At 44.7% G+C, this 23,329-nt stretch overlaps 2 long non-coding RNA genes across 2 annotated transcripts; one reads left to right on the top strand and one right to left on the bottom strand.

Annotated features, from left to right (window-relative positions):
* Window positions 1-58: 58 nt before the first annotated feature.
* On the bottom strand, window positions 59-12,951 carry LOC308596185. Its single transcript, XR_014012393.1, has 3 exons — window positions 12,815-12,951; window positions 11,327-11,889; window positions 59-3,780 (listed from the first exon to the last, which is right to left on the bottom strand). It is a non-coding gene; the product is annotated as an uncharacterized lncRNA (long non-coding RNA).
* On the top strand, window positions 6,891-23,260 carry LOC308596183. Its single transcript, XR_014012391.1, has 4 exons — window positions 6,891-11,059; window positions 12,076-14,123; window positions 15,354-16,895; window positions 20,871-23,260. It is a non-coding gene; the product is annotated as an uncharacterized lncRNA (long non-coding RNA).
* The last annotated feature ends 69 nt before the right edge of the window (window positions 23,261-23,329 follow it).

Here is a 23,329-nt window from a genome sequence, read left to right as displayed (position 1 = left end):
ACTTGGCTTGGGCGGTTGTGGGTTTGAGCAGGGGAGTGTTGGCAAAGAGGGTCTTGGGATCATCCGTCCTTCACCAAACTAGAAGATACTTAGGCAGCCTGTTGCAGTGATGCCAGTCTTCATGACAAAAGTAGTGCAGGGATGGGGAGTCCCATCAGCCTGAACCAGCTTGGCCAGGAATCAGTGATGATGGGAGTTTGTTATCCAGCAAGATGAAGCAAACTGGTTTTCCCCTGCTCCAGAGGGTAGGACTTGAACCAATGGCTTCAAGTTACAAGAAAAGAGATTCCGACTAAATGCCAGGAAGAACTTTCTGACAGTAAGAGCTGTTTGACAGTGGAAGGAACTCCCACACTCGGTGGTGGACTCTCCTTCCTTGGAGATTTTTAAGCAGGGGTTGGGTGGCCATCTGTCATGGATGCTTTAGTTTAGATTCCTTCATTGCAGGGGGTTGAACTAGATGACCCTTGGGGTCCCTTCCAGCTCTACGATTCTATGAACATCTGGAGGCCCACATGTTCCCCACCACTACTTTAATGACATTTTCCCACCTGTTTCTTGAGATGGCCCATTCCACCATCATTAACAGAGGCCAGCCCTGAAGTTTTTCAGTGATGAACATGAAATGCTTTCTTTGCAGATCATCTCTGAAATCTTCAGGAAGGGGGTGGTGCATTGGCAAACAATATAACCACAGCTGGGAACATGGATGCCAAATTCATAGAAAATAAAAGCACCGGTGACTCTTTTCTAAGGACCAAGCAGTCTCTGTTTCTGTTGAGTATGGCCCTAGAGGTTAAACAGTCAAAATGTGGGAGCTGGCAGTAGTTGGGAGTTCTCAGTGCCTGGGGCTGCTACATGCTTCCTGTTAAACAGGGATGCTAATCCTTGCCAGAGGCAGAGAGCGTGATGGATAGGAATACTTCTTCCTTAAAACATGCAAATGGCTGATATGGGAGAGATAGGATGCTGAGCTAGCTACTTGTCAATATGTCCCAGAGAAAGCTATTAAATTTCTTTTTGCTGCATAGCAAAAATTATTTTGTTCACTGTTGGACCACTGCACCAGTTGGGCCTCCTATACATGGTTTTATAGAATGCCAGACCTGTGTTGAAAACACCTGCAAACCTGGGAAGGGCTGAGCTTTTAGATCTAGCCGCCCATTGCTATTAGGGCTTCTTAGAACTCAGTTTGACGTAACAGCCTGCTGCTGAGCAAAGGTTTCAAAAGAAGCAGCTAAAAGAAGACACAGTCTGGTTTTCCTTTTTGCCTTATGGTTCTGCCCTCAGCTATTTGAAAAGGAATCATATTTCAAGCCATAACCTTATTGGGGGAAATGTTACACAGCAGAGTGAATAATTCATACCTTTAGGCTGGAACTACTCTAACCTTTAGATCATAGTGGCTGTTTTTTTAAAAAACTGTTTTCACCCGTGATTTAATGTAAATCCTCCCAGCTTCTCCCCTTCTGCTCTTCCCTTAGAAGTGTCTTGTTTTCAACCACACGGGTGGCTGCCTGCTTCCTTCATGTGGCCAGCCTCTTCACCTGCCACACCCATCTTTTCTCTTTGGATGAGGAAGTAGCTTTGACCCTGAAAAACCATATATGAAAGGCTCGTTACCACTCACTGCTATCTTCATAGATGCTTCTGTTGCAGACACATGTAGATTTTTTATGAAGCTAACATTTTTTTGTCCTTGGTTTTTGCACATAACACTTTCTTGGCTCTTTGCATGCTCCTCTTCTCTATTTACAGAGTCAAGATCTGAAGGGGTTTCTTGGAGAGGAGGGAGTTTTGCCCACTTCCTTACAGCACAAGGCAATCAGAAAGAGTTTAAAGGAGTTCTCTTTCTTTGAGACAGACCTAAATGCCCAGGCAGCAATGTTCCTGCCAGCATCCTCAAGGAGGCTGCCCAGCCAGATTCAGGAAATGGTGCCAGGAAGAGGGAGGAGGCCGGACTCTTAATTTTGTCCTTGACTGTTGCTATAGAGGTTTTGCTATGGGGATCAAATTATGTAGATGAAACTTCAAACAAAATGTTAGGTATTTGTTATTAAGGATTCTTGGGAATGGTTCGAAAGGGCATGGGCTTGTATCAAGAACAGTGCTAAATAACTGTCCTGTCAGCATGAGGATTTACACTTGTGCAAATCAGCTCCCCCCACCATCCTTCCCTTTGCATGCCTCGTAAATCTATTCTGGGGGATCTCCCAACCCTGTGGAGCAGATTTGCGGAGGGGGCTAGACAGATATCTAAAGGTCTGTCACATGGAATATGGTGCAAGCTTGTTTTCCTCTGCTCTGGAGGGTAGGACTTGAACCAATGGAATCAAATTACAAGAAAGGAGATTCCCACTAAACGTCAGGAAGAACTTTCTGACAGCAAGAGCTGTTTGACAGTGGAAGGAACTCCCACACTCGGTGGTGGACTCTCCTTCCTTGGAGATTTCTAAGCAGAGGTTGGATGGCCATCTGTCATGGATGCTTTTAGTTGAGATTCCTGCATTTTAGGGGTTTGGACTAGATAACCCTTGGGGTCCCTTCCAACTCTACAATTCGATGAGTCTATGTGCAGGGGGAAGAGGAACATCCCATTGCACAAGTGTAAATCCGTGTGCAGATGGGACAATTACGGCTGCATGAAATGCAAGCCATGGTGTCTTGCCTCCATAGAGTTTTCCCTCCAATGTCCACCTAACTACAACGCTCTCTCTTGTTGCAAAACACTGAAAGCCAAAGTAGGGTCTTGTCTTATTTCTGATTTAGGGTTGTCCATCGGTAACCTGGAGGTGATATCTGGAGAAAGTGAGCAGTCGTTCTTCTTCCTCTCTCATAGTGTGTCCAGTGGTGCTGCATAGTAGGACAAGATCAAAGAGGAATGCTTTGTCAACACGGGGCATAGTTAAAGGATGGAACTTGCTACCCAGTGGAGGCTGGTCCTTTTGAGTACTGGCCCATCAGCCTCTGTCTGCCCTCACCTCCATCTACCAGTCCAGACTGCGACGTTAGCGTCAGCTTCCTCCTCTTTAGTCTCTGTATTGCCTCCTGTAGAACTCTGCAGGGAGGAGGATGGGGAGAAAAGAAGAATTAGTTCGCTTTGGTTCTGCCCACCTCTGACCTCCCTGCTATCTGCTACAGCAGTCTCAAGGGACACTTGCCACTACTGTTGCCACAAACTGTGATGCTGGCTATGCTGGCTTTTTTGGGGGGGGCAGATAAAGTATGCTGGCTACCAACTTAAAGCAAAGGGGAATAGGCAAATTCATGGAGCATAAAGGTTACTAGTCTTGACTACATAGTACTTCCAGCATCAGAGACATCGTGCTTCTGAATACCAGGTGTTGGCGAACATGAACAGGAAAGGTGCTGAACTCACATCCTGCTTGTGGGATTCCCAAAGGCATCCAGTTGGCCACTTCTGGAATCAGGCTATTGGATCAGATTGGCTGTTGGTGTGATCTAGCAGGGCTTGTGCTTCAATGGATCTAAATAAGGCTGCCTCCATGATTCATGGGACCTGATGCTGCTTCATGTCTCAGATTTGAAGAGTTTTCATCACAGCTTGAAACTGTTCTCTGCGACAATGAGGGATAGAAGCTTAGCTTCTCGAGACTTAATTCCAGCCCCGGGTGCCAAATTCCATGCTTGCGCTATGCATAGTTGGAGCAGGCACATTTCCTGCCTGTAGCAAAGGGAGGCATTGTCAGCGACGTGCAGGAAAAGTCTGGGAGGGGGAGCAGGCCTGGTATGTTTTCTACAGTGGTTAACTTCAGTGCCCTGCCATAAACACAGAACAGGAAAAAACAGCTGCAGGCACTGTGACTTTGCATTGTGTATTTAAGAGCCTGAAAAAATTGGCTATTTTATCGCTTCCTTCCACGGCTCTGGGGCCTGGGTGGTATCGTGTACAACAAGCTGGAGATTTACTGGCAACCCCTAATATGTGCATCACTTTGTGACAGTCACAATTGCTGATTCTTTCTAATACTGTGAGTATTTCAGCGAAGAAAGAGAGCCACATGCATCTCCTCCCTCTCGCCCTCTCCAAATCACTAGCAGCTTTTAAAATGGCCTAAAATCTCTTGAGGCTTTGGATGCTTTTTGAGTTATGAATTGAAAATGTCAGAGAAGCAGAAGGGCAAAGATGCTACTGTTATGCAGCCAGCCCTGACTTAATTGCCTCTCCCTTTTTGCCTCTGCAGAAGGGAATTGCTGTGGGGCCTGGCTGATGACTACTAGCAAGAGAAGGGCGCTTGCCTGCTCTTTGGCCTTCACATGTGCCACCCTTTGGTCAAATTCAGTTTTTTCAGAGCTATATACATTGAAACAATTAACGACACACACACAAAAATGCCCAGGTGATTAAGAGTGCCTGGCTGGTACCTAAAAACTTGTAAAATTGTTGCCAGGTGCAGCCTCTTGGGGAACTCAGAGGGGCCACCACCGAAAAGGCCTTTGTAGTCATGCTGCACTGCTGGGAAGGAAAGCACTTAAAGCAGCATGTCGGCAGAAGTTCACTTGGCACGCAGTGCATCTAAAGCACATGGCTCCCCCACAAAGAATCATGGAAACTGTCGTTTGCTAAGGATGCCGAGAATTATAGCTTTGTGAGTGGGGGGGGGGACTGTGTGCAACCCTGCAATGGACCTCAGACTTCCATGGCACAGGGAGGGTGGGTGACTTGTGGGGCTGGATGTGCACGGATAAACAAATACCTGTGTGCATGCCTAAGGCCTCAGGTTTCTGGAAACCAGGGGGTGGGGGTGGGGAAGTCTTAAATGAGAGGCAGGAGACAGCAACACACTGTGCAAATACATCCCGGGAAACTGCCTGCTGGTTTGGATGGAAAACACAGGGGTAAGTCTGTTTCTCAAGATGTCCTGTTTTCCCTCTACCCCCTTTTAGTTGCAGCGCTGCTTCTCTGTCCAGTTTAGCTTAAGACACGTCATCACCCCCCTCTAATAGCCATCTCAGGTGACCAGTGCAGACAGGCCCAGAGCCAACGAGGTCCTCTGAGAAAGAAGTGTTGGCAGGTTTGGGGGAACCCTGAGGTTTGCAGAAGTGCTAAAAATATTTAGGGGGAAGGGAATTGTAAGTGCGGGGGGCAGACTTAAAAACAGCATCATCGGGACAGTATTCTCAGTGAGCCCAGATGCAGGCATACCGTTGGGGAGGGGATGGAAAATGAGCAAGGAGGGAGGATAGGATAGGATGTAGTGCCCTGGAAAGGGGCGTGGCTGGCTGGCAGCCACACTGCAACACTTGGTTACAGATCCCACTTGGATACCTATAAAATACTCAGGTTTGAGGCGGCTAGCAACCCTTTAGCCCTCTTTTGGTTTGGAGGGCTGTGGGGCGAGGTGTGTGAGAAAGGCATTCTTTATACCTTCCTCACTTCTGTAACTTCTCTCTCCTCCTCAGAGTCTGCAGAAGTACTGTAAGGCTCCTTTTCCAGGTTGTCTGAAGCCTTGGAACAGGAACGCTCCTCTTAGGCACTGGGGATGCACCGCAACATTTAGTTGCAGGTCCGGCTTGCGTTGTTTTAGTCTTGTCTTACTAAAAAGGGCAGTGCCTCTTTTGCAGAAAACGCTTTGCTCTGCTTCAGTGATCACAATTTATGTACCACTGCACCACTGACTTCGAAACCTCCTGTTCCTAAAATAGCTGACGGGAGAATGTTCCTGTCTTGCTTATTTTTATATACATATATTTTTTACCTTGACCGTCAGCCTTGGTGTTTTAACCTGACTATGCCTGAGATTGTACAGCCCAGTGGTTAGAGCCGTCGGCTGTGAAATCACATAAAAGAAAAGCAAGCTGCAACAAGATGTTGCGGAGTGGATTGTTCCCATTGGGGGTTCCAGAGACCCAGCCCTGCCTTCCCCCAGGATATTTAATTCCATCCCCTCACCCCAAACAATGAGTTGGCATTCTGTGGTCACTCAGCATACTTAGCCATCACTGGGCTGCTTGGGGATTACTCCCCATTAGCTCCCCCCCTCCTTAAAACTTTTTTGTATTTCTGCAAATCTTGAGGTTCCTTCAAATCTGCCAATCCATCCCTTTGTGTGTGTTAATGGTATTATTTTGGCTATGTAAGGATCTGCACTCAAGAGAAGTGGGTTTGCTCTTAGAAGGATGTTATTGGTAGCAATTGTTTTGGAGGCCTTGGGGTTTAAAATCTGAAGCTGAGCTAGCTGATGGTACTTTTGATTTTTCTTCCTTTATATTATTGACATTTGTTATGTTATTGCTATGTTTGCCTTTAGGAACTTTATAATGTACCTGTCATGGCCTCTGGCTAGCACAATGAGCTTATTAATAGGATATCCATCTCGGATGGTCCTTGGCTGGTGGTTAGTCTCTTTACAAGACTATTTAGAATTATAGAATTGTAGAATTTGAAGGGACCCCCAGGGTCATCTAGTCCAACCCCCTACAATGCAGGTATCTTTGCCCAGCGTGGGGCTCAAGCCCATGACTCTCAGTCTCATGCTCTACCGTCTGAGCTATCTCTCTTCTAGTGCTCTTCTCCGCCTTGTCCAAGTTTTGATTAGTTATTGCCTAGGTTCAAGTTGCCCCTATAAGCTGGACACCACACAGTATTTATGCTCTAGAAGCTTGCTATCTGAGGGTTTATCAACACTTACCTTTCCTCTGCTCTTTCCAGGCACAGTCCACAATTTAAAGCTCTGTGTCCGAGCGCCCTTCTTTTTGCTCCAGAGCTTTCCCTGTGAAAATCCACTCTTTAAAGTTCAGTTGGAGCAAACAACAATCCGTGGAAAACCCAAATTGACATTTGCTCTGATTCAGCTTTAAAGAGCAGGTTTTTGCAGGGAAAGCTCTTTGCAAAAAAACCCCACAAAACCCTCAATACTCAAGACACAGAGCGTTAAAGCTCTGACCTCTGCCTGCAAATGGCAGGGCAAAAGGTAAATGTGGAAAAGCCCTGAGTGTTATGGGCAGGATCTCACTGTTCATAGCAATTTAACCTAGGATTAGAAACTTCTTTAGTGTAGTGAAGGTTCATATAACACCTAAGTAGTCATATAGTCTTGATTTGGGGGGGGGGGGCAGGGGGAAACCTACCAAAAACAAACACAGCATTTTTGGTTCTTTCCATTGGCCTTGTTCACAGCCATCAGTATGTCTATATATAGAATCTAAAATGAATTGCTATGGTAAGTTTTACTGTACCTATGGAAACTTAACAGACTGGTTTCCTCTTATGATGGCAGTCCTTCAGAACCAATGAATTTAGTATCCCCGAAAGACCAATTGCTTGGTGGACTAGCACATCCAAAATATTTTGAGAGAGGATTCAATTTAAATACACATTATTAACTGCAGCGCCGTGCATCACCTTCATCAGCCTGGTGCCCTCTATATGTTTTGGACTACAATTCCCATCAGCTGCAGCCACCATGACCATGCTAGTTGTAGCCAAACTCGTCTGGAAAGCACCTGGTTAATTGGGGTTGCAATATGATCCATGGACCTGCAGCTACTGAAGGCACCTCCTCTCATTTGTAGGATGCTGCTGAGTGCTTGCCTGGATTTGTTTTGCCAAATGATTGGGCATAGGCCATGTATTAAATTTGCATATGGTGAAATGGATTTACGAGAAGTTCCTGTGGCACCCCAGTGCTTATGCTTGGCATGTAATGAAATCCCTGTTCAGGAGTTACTTCTGCATGGGAAATAAAGGCTTGACCCACATACAGGTTTTTGTAGCACTGGTTAAGTCTAGACACAAGCCAAGATTGCACATTCCCAATATAGGTATTGGTATACATGATGCAAAATATGTGTGTTACGTAAATGGCACCGGCACATCTTATTCCAATTAACATTAGCGTTAAGAGTCTGAGAATGGCTGGCTTTTGTCTTTCCAAAGGGTGGTCCTCTTTTCCAGAGGTGGGGAACCTGTCATCCACTAGGTGTTTTTGGACTCCAAAGCCCATCAGCCACAACCTGAATGGCCAATGGACAGGAATTATGGGAGTTGCAGTCCAGCAGCATCTGGAGGGCCCAAGATTCTTCATCCCTGCTCTATTCCATTCTCTTTTGCCGCACACATCTGTGCCATCTTTCGCCTGCAAATCCTTTCAAATCCTTTTCTTCACCACAACCCCCCCCCCGTCTATCAACATCTTATATGTGTTTTTAAAAAAATCAAAACAAAACCATATATAGTCTGAAGAAACGTTTCAAGTAAGAAAAGCTCACACCCCTCATCAGGGGTTTGATGATAAGGAAAGCACTGGTAGATAGACCTTCTGTTTGAAACAATACCTTCAGACACGGAGGTATCAAATACTGTACTAATCAGAAACAACATGTTGCATTTGGGGATGGGAGTAGACAACAAATGATTTTGCAAGCTTAACTGTTGTAATGGCCGGTGCCAACTGGCAGATGTTTGCGAAACACTTTGAACTAGGAGGGTGCTGTAGAAATTAATTGCACCTTAAATAGTTGGGTAGTAAATCTGTCCTGCAGCAGTCTTATGCAGTACTTTTTGAGCATCATGGGAGGATCTCAGCGTCTCCCCCTAAGGCAGTGACTAACGCTGGATAAACTATGCTCTGCAGGAGGCTAAGAGCTCACTCAGGGTTAATGCAGAAAATCACCCCCCTGGCTGCTTAGAGAAACATGTCTGAAAGATGAGACTACATCTCCAAAGAGGCAGGGCAGAGTAACCACATCCTCCTCTCTGAGGCTGAAATATTCCGCTTCACTGTTAACTCAGCAGGGAACAAAGAAGATTAACCAGAATGTAAACTGCTGGGTGTTTTTTCTTTCTTTCTTTCTTTCAAAAGTCAGACACACATGCAGGAAGGTCCTTGTCGTCCTTCAAGCCCTGCAGGTGTCTGATTTAGTAGCTCCAGAAACAAGAAGAGCTATTGTTCAGTGTTTATAATTAAACAGCTTTTTGGCAATGGACAGGAAGCCTCTCCCCCCCCCCCCGCATCCACAACATGCTCTCTAGCTCTCCACGTTTTTCCTTCTTTCCCTGGGGATATTAATCCCTAATCACAAGCCTTTTAGAGTGACATACAGTACTTTAACTTGTTTCGAGCTTTGGTAGTGTAGATGCAAGCTTTGCTTCTTCCAAGTAGAGTAGATGCTTGTGAGCGAGAGACATGGGAGGAAGGCAATGCTAGCAGGAAGAGACTGCTAAGAAGCCTAGGCAGAACCAGAAGAGTTGGGTGGCATGGCTTACAGCTGGGGTCACCAACATGGCATCTGTGGACACCACAATACCCTCAGACACCACCCTTGAAGTCTGCCCTGGGCCCTGCTCCTTCCAGTTTTATTTTTAATGTTTGTTGTCGTCGTTTGGGTTACCAAATTTTCTTTTTTGGGAGGTGGTCTGGCTTTGTTTGTCTGACTTTCATTGGTTTTGCCTAGTTTCCCGTTGGGGCAGGAGGAGGTTTTGAGCATTGGCAGTTTTCCTTCTGTAAAAGGCATATTTTGTGGTGCCCCTAGCAATTTATTAGACTTCCCTTGATTCCTGTGTTGTAGGAGGCTGGATTAGATAACTCTTGCAATCCCTTGCAGCTCTACCATTCTAAAAAGGACTGGGGATGGCTGGCTCCAGAAACATTAGGCCTGGAAGTGCCAACACATTTTCCGTGCAGGTGAGAAGGGGTTCTGTTTTAAATATCACAGGGAGCCAGACCCAGCCCTGCCATTGGGCACCATGCGGCAACTGCCTTTGGCAGCAGATACTATTGAGCAGGAAGCAGCAATGAAGGGTTGTAGGCCTGAGCTGCCTGCTACATGTTGTTGTTGTTGTTGTTGTTGTTGTTGTTGTTGTTGTTGTTGTTGTTGTTGTTGTTTCTACCCCACCCATCTGGCTGGGTTTCCCCAGCCACTCTGGGCAGCTTTCAAGAGAACATTAAAAACAGAATAAAACTTCAAACATTAAAAACTTCCCTAAACAGGGCTGCCCTCAGATGTCTTCTAAAAGTCAGGTAGTTGTTTATTTCCTTGACATCTGATGGGAGGGCGTTCCACAGGGCGGGTGCCACTACCGAGAAGGCCCTCTGCCTGGTTCTCTGTAACCACTTCTCGCAGTGAGGGAATCGCCAAAAGGCCCTCAGTACTGGACCTCAGTGTCTGGGCTGAACAATGGGGGTGGAGAGGCTCCTTCAGGTATGCTGGCCAAGGCCTGCAGCCCCTGAGCTATCTACCACCAGTACTGACTCACTTGTGATTCTTCATGCATGGAGGGACCAAGAGTAGGGTGCTTGCTGTGGGGGTCATGTCAGGGGGAGGCCTTATTACATGCATATACCAATGTTCCTCCAAGGAACTCAAGGTACTGACGATGGTTCTCCACCTCTTTTTATCCTCACAGCAGGAAGGTTAGGGTGAGGTCTCCCTGTGAGTTTCATGGGTGAGTAAGGCTTTGAACCCTGGTCTCCCAGTTCCTCATCCAGCACTCTAACCACTATGCCGCACTGCCTCACCACAACACTAGTGAAGCTCTGCAGGCAGCAGCAGCTGTACCATGGATCTTCGCTGCCCAGAAAGGTAGCTTTGAAACATCAGGTTAGGGCGTTCTTAGTAGTAAAAGCAAATTTCATGAGGTTGGAGCCGCTACAGACAAGCAATTCCTGTCCTGCATTTCAGACCACATCACACATCTTTCAGTGCAATCATATGGTCCAGCTAAGATGGCTGCTGCCGCTATGTTGGGTCTTATCGGGCACTGATGTAAAGTTAGTGGGACACTTACACTTTCCTAGCAGTGAAATCAAACCTAGCAACAATGGAAGCTATGCTGTCATGCATGATTCACAGCAGCACTCACCGGTGACACAGACAATGTTCATAAAACTACAGACAACACATAGGAGATTCTGTGATGGTAAGAGTCATTGTGCAACAGAAAGGGATGGAGGGAACACAGACAAGGAAGGAGGGGCTCTGCAAAACCAAGATTGGAGGAGGAGACACTTTTGTCTGGCTGTTAGCTGAGCGGGAATGAGCAATGGAATGGGAAACTGGAAACGTGGATTTAAGGGCCAGCCTGAGAAATGCTCAGGTAACCTCCATTTGACTAAGCCTAAGGATTCCTGCCAACTATTAAATTTTTAGACTGGATTGTGATCTGATAAAGTCTTTGGTTGTATTTCAGTTCTTTTTATTCTCAGTATTAACTCATTTGATAGCCATATTGAGTCAATTCTTCTGGCAGATTGATTTGGCTTTGCATAAGGGGTGTATTCTCTTTCAAATGGGTGTCTAAATTGCCAAACATCAGTCAATTTTAAATTCCCCACCAGATTGAAAAAAGTCAAAGATAGTCTACCTTCTTTTGAGTCCGTTTTCTTATTGTCCTATCCATTTCTAATGAAACTACCGTATCCAGTTTGGGAGTAGTTGTCCAAAACTTCTGGAGAGGCACCAGGTTGGCAAAGACTGCTGCTGTGTGTGGATTTGGAGCTTCTGTAAATTATGTTCATGGCTAGCTGGGGTCTCACTGGCTTTGTGCTTTGCAAGACGTCCTGCTGACCAGGCCCAGAAAATCCTGCTGGCACCTCTTAGCTTAGAGCAAACCCTGGTAGAAAGAACCAGGGTTTGCTCTTCTCCTTGGAAAGTCAGACTATACTTACACCTCTATATTAGCATAGGCACATTTTAGGTCCCCAGAGTCTTTATAAGTATCTAGCAACACCCCTGCATGGTATGCCTTGCGTGTCTGGAAAGTCCTTGCCTGGGTATCTATAACAGAGAAGAATTGGAAAAAGCTTCAAAGCATTTCTGGTGTTCCAAGACACTTAAAATTGCCTTAAGTCTCCAAATATGTTTCCAAGTAGCAACTGCTAACTTTGCGGTAGGAGGATGAACTCAGACTGTGGGAAACAAGAGACCCTGCAAAAAAAAAGAAAGAAGAAGTTTCCCTGGAGTGTATTGATGGACACATCACCAAGCTGGAGAGTGGACCTTCCTTCTCTAGTGTAAGCTGGTTTTGCTGTCCTTTAAGGGGCGGGGGAGGGGACAGGAAGTCCTTTCTGCTCACAGTCCACTAATTAGGCAGGAATGTTATCTCCATTGCAGATGTTGACTCTGACATCCCCCTAACCTCCTGGCAACAAAATGAAAATTAAACTAAAGCAACAGCAGTAAGAAGAGACACTGGGGAGAAGCAGGGGAGGAAATGTCTTCTGTGAAGGTTGGGAATAAAAAGGAACTGGGGCCCCATGACAATTCTTGAGCCACAGAACTGGATGGGATTGGCTGCAGTTTCAGATACTCTTCCTCATGTTCCTGCTGCCCTCAACATCAGCACCACCAAATATGGGGAGGGGGCAGCAGATATTATTTCAGGGATGGGAACCCTGGTTTAAAGTTACTCCGCTAGGACAACAAAACCCAACCTAAAGCAGTGGGAACCAGAAATGGCATTGTCTGCTCTGTTTGCATGTGCTGGGCTTGTGTGGAGAAGCCCTCCTACAAAGTAGCTAGAGGCAACCTTGGCATCTTGCTCTGGGAAGGGTGGGGCTCAAGCAATTGCTCTGGAGTATTTCAGAAGAGTCTTCCACCCTTTTCCTGCAGCGAGCCTCCATGGTTGGGTTCATTAAAATGAATGAGTGGGAAGGGGGTTATTTTGAGATTTTGCTTCCAGCGCCAAACATGTGTAAGGGCCGAAAGAGGCATGACGTTGAATGCAGCACTACGTTTAACATGCAAGCTTTAAAATAAAAAAGTGAATTCCATCAGCTGTTCCGTCAATTCCACCTGAACTAATAATTAACAGGATCTCAGAGCAAGCACCATGGATGAATTTAACACTTACCACCCCACTCTGTGCTCTGTTCATCTTAATTATCTATCAGCCCTCTGCAGCTGATGTTATTTGCAAAGATGCATTTCACATCACAATAGCTGAGTCCTGAGATTGTACTGCTAAGAGTAGTGGTGGCTTTTTGTACTTCAGCTGCTGCAAAAGGAGATTGTTGTTGTTAATACCCTGCCCATCTGACTGGGTTGCCCCAGCTACTCTGGGTGTCTCCTAACACATACAAAAACATAATAAAACACCAAACATTAAAAACTTTCCCATACAGATCCGCCTTCAGATGTCTTGTACAAGTTGCATAGTTATTTATCTCCTTGACATCTGAAGGGAGGGCATTCCACAAGGAGGGCGCCACAACAGCAACTTGCTGTCCAATCACAGAAGTCTTTCTCTTTATTGTTCAGTGACATACATCAGTGGTTCCAAACCACTCTTAAGAGATTCAGAGAAACCCTTTTACATCATTTCTTTTTTCTTAAGCTCTGCTGTAGGTGCTGGAACACCAAATGTCAAGTAGGACATTAATTATACAGTATATATTACCATGGGCTTCAGCACTCAGTGTCTTGGATTCTTTCTCTCACACTGATGCCATTTTTAAAACATTTGGTTAGTCTATTAGTCTACTTATTTTTTCTGCATGCTTTGAAAGGTTGTGCTTCACAGCTGTGGGATGAGAGCAGCAAAGGCCCGTAGAGGTATACAAAAGCAGTGATGTCTGTCATCTCTCCCCACTAGCTGGAAGCAAGGTTTATATACTATTTCAAGGTTGCAGGAGCATAATCATAACTGGCAGATGAGTAATGTAGAAGCTACCTGACCAGACCTTAGCTTAAATGTAAACATCTCTGCGGGGACACAAAAGGAAACTGGATCTGTGGCTGCCCAGCTGCAGAGCTGCTTGAGCCGAGATAACATAGACAAAGCCACACAGGCATTCATTCTTGCATATCCAGAATGTGTTCACACAGCTTCAAACAGGACCACCCCTTAAAAAAACCTTTCCTTCATATGCTCTGCAACTCAAGGCAAAACACTGGGTGGGATGCACTTGTAGGGCTGCCTGGTTTTGAGCTGGCCTTGCTAGCTTTAACAGCAGTGGGATCTGCAGCAATTAGCAGGCAATAAGTGTTTTTAGAGCCAGGCTCAGAAAATCCTTTGTTGATTTCTGCATGCCAAACTGTTAAAAGAACAGGAGCAGAGCAGGTTGAGTTTTAGTTGTCAATTGGCAATGGACTTGTGCCCTAATTAGTATTTGGAGGGGGGCTCAGAGAGAACTGATGGATGTGCTTTGCTTCATGCTCAGGCTTTATTTTTTTTTTTTTTTTTAGTTCTTTATTTAGAAAAGATACACTCCTTACATCATTATTCAGATATATACACGTACAAAAGTTTCCATCATAGAAAGAACAAAGAAAAAAGAAAAAGAGGAAGAAAAAAAAAAAACATCCAATATTACAGATACAAAACTTCCGTCCAACTCGGTTTTGGAAATACCTAATCTTACATTAATTCGCAGTATTACTAAAACACTATACGTCGATGCTTTTAGTTATCGTCGATTGATAAATTATTTAATCCCTGGCTGCTTTCAAAATAAATTAGAAATTTGTTCCATTCGTCTTTGAGTTTAACTGTGTTATTTTGTCTTATTTTTTGGGTTAATCTCGCTAATTCAATGTATTGGTATAGCCTCATTTGCCACTCTCCAACCGTGGGCACATCAGGAGATTTCCATTTTTGTGCAATTAGAATTCTTGCCGCTGCCATAGCATATTGAACAAAGGTTTGATCTATTTTCTTTATTTCTTTACCAATCATTCCTAAAAGAAACAACTCAGGGGTTTTAAGAAAATTATATCTCAAAATTTTTTTCAATTCGTCATATATTTGGTTCCAGAATTCCTTCACCACATCACAGGTCCACCAGATATGGAAAAAGGTCCCGACCCTGTCCCTACATCTCCAACAGGTGTTATCAACATTATTATACATCTTTCTTAACTTTACTGGGGTCAAATACCAGCGATATACCATTTTCTCTAGGTTTTCACGTAGAGCTACGCATGCTGTGAATTTTACACCTTTTGTCCATAATATCTGCCAGTTTTTATACTCTATATTATGTCCCAGGTCTTTTTCCCATTTCACCAACGCTCCCTTCATCAAATCCTCCTTAGTGTCCCACTCCAGTAAATGTTTGTACATTTTGGAGAGAAGTTTTTCATTACTCTCCAAAATTTCCACCTGGAACCTTGATTTCTTCCCACTAAAACCCACTCTCTTATGCTCGCCCCATAAAGCATTAATCTGGTGGTAGAGCAGCCACTCTTTTATTCTATCTTTCAGCTGCTCATAGGGCTTCACCTTCCATCCTGCTTCTGTCTTCACTAAAAGGTCCTCATATGTGCATCTTTCATCAATCATGTTTATTCTCTTACTTTTGATAATATCAGTTGGAGACAGCCACCCTGGAATGCCTTTTTCGATCACTTTTTTATACCTCTTCCAGACCTCTAGTAAGCTTCATGCTCAGGCTTTAAGTGATTGTCGTATTTATGACCAGGAAGGGATTTTCTAACAAGTTAAGGCTTAGTACTATGGTGTTTTTTAAAATACAGCTTATATGTTAATGAAGCTATGTGCTTGTGGTACTTTTACAATAACTTTGGGCTTCTATAAGCAGTACTCTTCATTATTGCCCAATAGAAAGTCTTTACCCTTAAATACGACAGTGTTTTGACTTAAAAACAACAACTACTAGCAAATTCTTCAGGTTCCCCAGCTTTCAAAATGGAGCTTCTACTTAAACCTGAACCGAGAGAGGCTTACTTTTGAGGAAACATGTTTAGAAACATATGACATGAAATTTCTTGTGGAATTGCTCTTGCAGGCAAGATTCCACTTCATTAATTGCATCTGATGAAGCAAGACCTTGTCTACAAAATCTCATACTACTAAAAATGTGTTAGCTATTAAGGCTGTTTTGCTTTGCTATGGCAGGCTAACAGCAATAGTCTTTTGAATTGTGTTATTCAATCGTTGGGAGCCCCAATACAAAAGGACTTCAGGGAAGAGTGGTTTGACTTGCTAACCTTCTACCTCCTTTCAGCTCTAGGAGTCTTGCCAGTTATCTCCCAAAAAAGTAAATGGTAAAAATTCGGAGGGAGGTGGGAGTGTTTAGAAATAGTAGTCATTATATTCCAAGAGCTGGACTTTCCAACTGGCTTCTTGACCCTATTGGCTTTGTTGTTAATCCCGCTGACATCAATGGATTGCAACACTATATTGAACTGGGGCTTTGTCCCTAAATATGTTTTCATGCCAGGACTCAAACCTGGAAACTATTAAGTATCTTTATGCTGCAATCTTTTAACAACCCTGTAAATTAGACGGGTCATCATCCCCATTACAGATGGGATGCTGAGAGAGGACAACTTACTTCTACTCTCAAATGAGTTGGGCGCTTTCCCATCATGCCGCACATATGCCTGTCTCTGAGCATATGCAAAACGCCTTTCGCTTGCCACTGAGGGAATCCAATCAGCCCCACTCCACCCACTTTGAGAAAGCCAGAAACACAGAGCAGGGGTTGCGCGATCCTTCCAGCCTTTTAGGAAATTAAACTTTCCGAAGAGCTGTGATGTTCTTGGGTGGGTTACTAGGAGGGCAGACAACAACTCTTGAAACTCGAGTACCATAACCGCTGCCCCATACAGACATTGTTGGCTACAGCTCCCATCATCCCTGACCAATGGCCATGCTGGCTGGGTCTGATGGGAGTTGGCATCCCTCAACATCTGGAGGGCCACCCTTGCCCACCTCTGGGCGAGCATGTGGCTGATCTATGCCTCTTCCTCACCCTTCCCTTCGGCAGTCATTAGTGCAAGCAAAGTACAGCTTCCTTGCTTTGTGTTGTAATCTCTGATGGCAACCAGATCTGGGCCTAAGGGTTTTTAAAATAATATTTTCTGGCAAAGCCTCTTTCTCCCTCAAGGAGAGGGTGATCTACCCCACCCCACCCCTGCCTCCAGTTGCATCAAGGAAGCCAGTGCATCCGGTGGTGCTTTGCGGCCAGGTAGGGGGAAAGGTGATCACAGGGTGGGTCGCTGAGCAGGGCCAGATTTAGGTTTGATGAGGCCCTGAGCTACTGAAGGCAATGGGGCCCTTTATATGTCCAGCTGTCCTTTGTCAACAACAAATTGTCACTGGGTTTTTTTGTGTTGAACATATGCTATATGGTAATTTATGGACCTAATAGGTATCTAAAGCCATTTGCCACTGTTGCTGTATGTAGGTTTTATTTTATTTGTTTTTTTTTAATCTTATATTTTGGAAATGTACATCCAGGTTTCCCCCCTTTAATTTTCGGGGGGGGGAGCCCCAAGAGAGTGGGGCCCGAAGGCTTGTTTAGCTTATACGTAAATCCGGCACACTCAGTGTGTGAGTCAGGTGGGCGCCTCTCGTCGCAGCTGGATTTGAGAGGGATTTTCCCAAGGAAACGAGGTCAGTGGGTTTTCTCTCAGGCCGGACAGGCGCGGGGCTCGGGAGCGCGCGCGCGCCTCTCTCCCTCGAGGCGCCTCCCTCTTCCCAGAGCGAGGGCGAGAGCGCGCGTCCCGCCGGTCTCCCTCGCCTTGCCCATATAAGGCCGCGATTGTCACAACGCGCCATAAATAGCGCGGCGATGTTGTCATCACCTGCCCGCTCGCGCTGGGTTTTTGCTCAGGGCACCTTTCCAGCCGAGCCAGATCCCGCCTGCCTGCAGTTAGCAATTCTCTCTCTCTCGCGCGCGCTCTCTCTTACTCCCACCCCCACCTCTTTTTCTCCTCCTCCCGCCCTTGCCGGTTGCAGTTCGTCTCCGAGCGGCGTGTCTCTGCACATCTTCCTGGCCGGGAGGAGGCCCCACACGCGAGCTCTTCCTCGCCCCGAAGAGGAGGGAGGCGCGACTCTCTATTTTGCATTCGTTTGTTTTTCGCGCGATTTATACGCCGCTTGCAGCGCGGTTTGCAAAAAAAAGATAAAACCACGAAATGGGGGGGGGGATTGCAACACGTTTAAACATACCAGAATACTCGAAGAGATCAAAATCCACAGCAGCTTGAGTAAACGGCATACGCCTGCCTGATATCAATAGGCAGAGGGGAGTTTCTTTTAATTTACATTGTGTGGAGCTTGATGCTCTCTTGTGTGGTGAATGAAAGTCGCATTAAGAAAGAAAAACAATAAGAGAAAAAATGTTAAAACCAACAGCACTATAAACCATAACCCACAGCATTCAAAAGTAAAATTATTTGTTAGATGTTTAATATAATAAATCAATTAATTAAATCAATGGGGGGAGAAAAGTACTCAATTAAAGATGCAACAGAAGCTTCCTTATACTGAGTCCTTTGGCCCATCTTGTGCAGTACAGTGTTGTATTCCAACAGGGGTGGGGACCTTCCGCATTCACTCATGGTCAGTTTTCTGGGGGGTGCATGCGAGTGGTAGGCAGGGCCAGAGGCAAAACACTGGGTGCAGAGCAGTCGAGGCAAAAATCGGTGGACCAATGGGTCCTACCATGTACAGTGGGCTGCATTCCATCCAGATAAGTGGCAGAGGTTTCTGTATACACATACACACCTGAGGAAGCAAGAGGCGTCATCACAGTTCAAGGACACATTCCAGCCAGGTGAAAGCATTAGAATTGTAGAGTTGGAAGATGACTCTCTGAGGGGAACGAAACCATCACCACATATAAAGTCCTTTCTGTCTAGGACTTGCTAGCCAAATTTCTGGAAATCTGAAAGGCCCTTCCCACATCTTGCACCCTCACCCAAGGGAATCTTAAGAGGGCTTGCTAAAAATTGGAAGGAGCAACTTTGGTTTGTGCAACGGCAAAATGATGTGAGATGAAGCTATTGGTTTCAGGATTTCAACTCTTGAATAACAGCCTGGTCTCAGTAGTTTTGAGAACATAAATATGGTGATAGTGGTGATGTCAGACTAGGACTAGAGAGATTCAAGTTTAAATTCCCACTCAGCCATCAAACTCCCTGGTGACTTTATCCAGTCACTATCTTTCAGTCTAACTCACCTCACAGGATTGTTACGCAGATAAAATTGGATGGGGAGAGATGTACATTGCTTTGACCTTTGGAGGAAAGGTGGAATGCCAGTGTAACAAATAATAAGCAGGCCTAAAATCTAGCCAAGCAGAACCTGTGTTTTCTTAAGGAACAAAAGGTTCTTAACCCAAATGACTTGGCAAGCACATTCACCTGAGTCTTCTATTTTAGCCTACGCTGGCCTTGTGCAATGCAGTTTCTAGACATTTAAAGATACCTTCATTCACACAGGGATGTCAAAATGGTCAGGGTACACCAAGCATGCCAAAACAAACAAGTACTACAATGGAAGGATTATGGGAGTTCCACTCTCTCATGCCTGAATAAGCCTTTCTTCGGAGGACAGGGGATTTTCAGTGGCAACCAAAAAAACCGATCTAAGAGATGAGGCAACAGAATTAATTTAATGAGGCATTATGGAGGAGAGCCTGCAGTGGTGCCATCAGGACAGGTCCTGGGGCAGATAAGAACATAAGAGCACGGCTGGATTAGGCCAGCAGTGGCCCATCTAGTCCAGCATCCTGTTCAGTGGCCAGTCAAATGTCTCTGGGAACCCCGAAACCAGGACCTAAATGCAGCAGCACTATTCCCACTTGTGATTCCTGGTCCACAAAAGGACTGGTTATCTTATTCCATGACACTAAGTTTACTTAGGAGTCTCTTGTGAAGTACTTTGTCAATAGCTTTTTGAAAGTCCGAGTATGCTACGTCAACTGGATCACCTCTGTCTTTATGTTTGTTTACATTCTCAAAGAACTCTATTAGAGTTGCTGGTTCCTCTTGAGCAAGACTTGTTCTTCTGTATGCCTAGCAATTTTATCTTTAACAATGCTTTCCACTAGTTTTCCTAAAACAGACATTAAGCTTACATGCCTCTCGTTTCCAGGATCTCCCCTCCGGATCCCTTTTTAAAAATTGGCCACTTACTAGTCCTCAGGTACAGAGTCTGATCTTAAGGGCAAGTTGCATATTTTAACTAGGGCTGCACTTAGTAGAATGACTCAGAGGACTGGGAAATACAGCAGAGCTGGCTTTCCACAGTTTAAAGTAAAGAAGTAATACAAAATGCAATCTAAAAGAGGAAAGAGATAAGGCCTTAAGCCTAGAGCCAAAAATTCCCTAACTTCACCAGTGAAAGACTAGGTTTCCCTTAGATTCCTGGAGGGGGGAATTTCCTAACAGGAACGTGCCTGTTTTGCAAAGTTTGAAGTATATTTCATTGTAAATATCTCTTTTTATGGAACTTGCACTTACATTTATCCACACTTAAAATTTTTGTTTTTAAGAAGTCATGTGGATGTTTGCTTTGTGATTGCTTTTAAAACAAATTCTGATTGTGTCACAGTGCCAGCGTTATATTCACAGTCTGTAGTTTGCACATTGGAGAAGGCACCCCCCACTATTGCACTTTTTGGAATACTAAAGAGATGGTGAAGGAAGGCAATAAAATACTATTTACAATCCATACATTACAAATTATCTGCAATGAGGTATTCTCCAGTTAGAGGATACACATTTACTGCAATGTGTGAATGGGGCCACAAATTCTTCCTTTGCCACAAGGATGCCCAAAATGTATCTTCGTGAAACAGATACTTCCTGCACTTCACACAATGCAGTTATCATGCATTTTACTATATGTGGTTATCTCCCTTCAGGAAAAGTATGAAATACTCTGGCATGTAAGTGCACCTGCTCATTTGATGGTGTGGCACGACAGAAGACATCAAAAATATAAAGGTCATATCAGGTGTCTGCGCCTCTTTGGAAACATGTCCCTAGAAGAGCTAAGGTGTAGGACTTGTCGTTCCATGTCTCTCGGAATTAATTGCACAATGTTCACTGTGAGTCAAAGGGCATCTTGAACGAGTTGAGGCTGTAAAAGCATTTTTAAAAGCAACCTTGTGACTTGAGAGAGTAAATTCACCTCTATCCTCTTTTTGCAGGGTTTTGCAGCTTGGGAACTACTGCAGAAGGAAAAAAGTTGGAAGCAAGCTTTGAATGCACAAAAAGCCAATTATGAAGTAGGATATTTAGCACAAATTATATGTTTCTATGCCAAGCTATGTGTTTATCCACTTTTGCCAGGACAGCCTTGACCCAGCCACCATGTCTGTAGACTTTTTCCATGCAAAGATAGAGGAGCTGGGTTGAACTAATTTAAGAGTACAAAAGGTGAAAGGTTTTGAGTGACCTCCCACAGCTGTCCTCCAGGGACTCAGTTATAAATGAAAACAATACATATATAACAACTTGGAACAAGGCATGCCTGTAATCTGCAGCACGCTTTGGGAGACCCAGAGCTCTTGGGAGGTAGAGAACAGAGAAGCATTTGGGTAGGAGAAGAAATGACAGGTCTCCTCTGACTCTCTGCCCCCTCAAGTGCCTTCTCTCTGCAATTCTTGGATTATGTTTTCTGCACTCACTTGGAGGAAAATTGCTGTTAGTATGATTGCTGCTGGCACCCAGCTTCCCAGCTGGATTGTGCCAAGCAGTGAAGTCATTGTAATGTTATCAGGATCAACTGTTAGCTCCCTTTCCTGGGGCAAAGCACAGAGGCCGCTCCCTTCTCTGCATGAACTCCCTGAAGCTGGCTGTACCTGAAGGCATGCTGAGTAACTATGCAAGGAAGTGGGAAGGGAAAAAAGTGAGACCTAAGGCCCAGCGGGGTCTTCACTCAGCCTACACATCAAAAGAAATACTGTAGAAGGGAAAGGAAGAAGTAATGATTGGTGTTCAGTTTTCCCCCAACTCCTGTGAACAGCAAGCTGAGCATTTCCCAAAGGGTCTCCAAAAGTAAAATAAAAAAATCAGCTGATAATTCTCTCTAGCAGTCAGGGGGCATTGCGAAATACTTAAGGGATGTCAGGCACAGGCCCATGATGACCACAAATTTACATATATTTTGTACATATGTTAATTTATATGATGTATATTTTCAAATGCAGGGTGATTTTAAGAGGGTGAAAAACAAACTTTGGCTATATATAAATTGAGAAGACAGGTACCCCTTGCAGCATGACTAACCACTTTGTAAAAAAAAAAGCCATTTAAATGGGGTTGGGGGAGTTAAAGAACAGAAGAGGCATATCCATATGTCTTATGAAAAGGTTTTAAAAAGGTACTTTTTCACATTAGAGAAGTAGAAATTGTTCTGCTCAGCAAGACTTCCATGACAACAGGAGAACTGTCAAATAATCAAGAGAGCAAGAATCTCAAACAGTTAATATGAGAAAGGATTCTAGCCACACTGCTTAATTGGAATTCTTTAGGGTTTATTTATTTTGGTTTTACCACCAGTTTAACTCCACTGCCTAATTAGCAATCCAAAAGGAAGCCTTTGTTAAAGGTCCTGCTGCACAAGACCCGAGGGAGCCCCTTTTGCATTCAGCACACTAGAAATGACTTTCTTAATTACCCCAAGTAACAACTGGTGCCTTTTTATACCATGTGAAACCTGGAGAGCTAGAGGCCTATGAAACTTGTGATCCACCAAGCTACTACTGCAGATGAAGCCAAGGTAGGCTACAAACCAAAATTTGAAAACTCCTTCTGTACATTAAATTGTTCCATATCTGTGTTGAACCAGTAGCTTATCAGTTCAAAGGGGAGGTTCTGTCACTGGTGCTAGCTCAACTTGTCTTCTTTCACTGGTGCTGGGACTGGACCTTAGTAGCCCTTATGCTGAACAGCTGTACTAATGATGTGGATGGTACAAGGCCACTGACATGGGATCCTGTAGGAGTAATTCATCCTTTTTGTGCAGGCACAATTCTGCCCCCAACCTTTTGTGTGATGCCACCCCCATCTCCAGCACTTACATAAATTGTACATATTCCTAACTAAGAGTGCATAAAGACTGCAATGTCTGAACATTTCAGTGGCAAGTATTCCACTTGCTAGCATCACACTCATCTGCCAGCTGAACTTTGCAGGCTCCAGATCTGAATAAGGATCTTGTTTATTTGAAAGCTGCAGTGTTAAGGATCCAGGTCTGTTCCAATGTCTCTGCCATACTTCAGGCTGAATTTCCCTGTCCTCTTCAGGTAGGGGAAACAGGAGGCCTGGTGGAGGAGGAAGCCAAACTTGTTATATTTGTTTTCGGTACATGTAACGTGCAAATACAACTTTTGAGATAACGCATGACAGAGCAGGGGATCCTCGTGACACATGGCATCACATGTCAGAGCCAGTGTGGTGTAGTGGTTAAGAGCGGTAGACTCCTAATCTGGGGAACCGGGTTTGCGTCTCCGCTCCTCCACATGCAGCTGCTGGGTGACCTTGGGCCAGTCACATTTCTTTGAAGTCTCTCAGCCCCACTCACCTCACAGAGTGTTTGTTGTGGGAGAGGAAGGGAAAGGAGAATGTTAGCCGCTTTGAGACTCCTTAAAGGGAGTGAAAGGTG

Source organism: Podarcis bocagei (assembly GCF_964188305.1).
Source record: "Podarcis bocagei genome assembly, chromosome: 10".
Classification (NCBI taxonomy): domain Eukaryota; kingdom Metazoa; phylum Chordata; class Lepidosauria; order Squamata; family Lacertidae; genus Podarcis; species Podarcis bocagei.
The sequence above is the reverse complement of the archived record's forward strand: the minus strand, read 5'-3'. Positions and strand labels throughout refer to the sequence as shown.